The sequence below is a fragment of the Anneissia japonica genome, unplaced genomic scaffold (genome assembly GCF_011630105.1).
Source record: "Anneissia japonica isolate Jap-2015-1 unplaced genomic scaffold, ASM1163010v1 scaffold287925_len434832_cov202, whole genome shotgun sequence".
NCBI lineage: Eukaryota > Metazoa > Echinodermata > Crinoidea > Comatulida > Comatulidae > Anneissia > Anneissia japonica.
The window spans coordinates 15,714-16,285 of record NW_022701900.1 but is presented as its reverse complement, the minus strand read 5'-3'; the positions used below and the strand labels follow the sequence as shown (position 1 = coordinate 16,285).

General features: G+C 33.7%; 1 protein-coding gene across 1 annotated transcript in view; it reads right to left on the bottom strand.

Annotated features, from left to right (window-relative positions):
* The window catches only part of LOC117103747, an 18,016-nt gene that overhangs the window by 11,143 nt on the left and 6,301 nt on the right, over positions 1-572 (bottom strand). The gene's annotated exons all lie outside the window — the stretch shown is intronic.

Genomic DNA, 572 nt, shown 5'->3' with positions numbered 1-572 from the left:
TTTTTTTATATATGAAGAGAGTAGAATAGTAGGCCTATTTCAAATAAATCAATTATCAGTCATTATTATACTTTTTAAAACATCAACAATTATTTTACACTATTTGCAAATAAATTTGTTTTATTGTGTTAGCTATAAAATTTTAATTGGGGTTTTTAGGTAAGAAAATATAATAATAGGCCTATTCCTATATAGGGCCTATTGATGTAAGATCACATACTTTTTTTCCGGCTCCTGAGTCTCAGCTGGGTCGGCACACACTGGGCAGGCCTCACTATTTTTCAATTAATCGTACCTATCATTGTATTTAAAATTAAAATTGAATTATTGTTGTAGATCCATCTACCCTGAAATTAAATATTACAGAGGTTATAATATCTAACAATTTCCGTGTTTACATTCTGAGACGTGACGTACGTACGAACTTGCGTACTTACGTACGTACGTACGTGTGTTGCGTAAATGAGTACGCGCAGACTGTTGAAGGTATGTTAACCAATCAAAAGCGTCAGCGGCAAATCAAATTAAAGCGCTTCGTAACCAAGGCACAGCACACACAGTATAAGAGACAG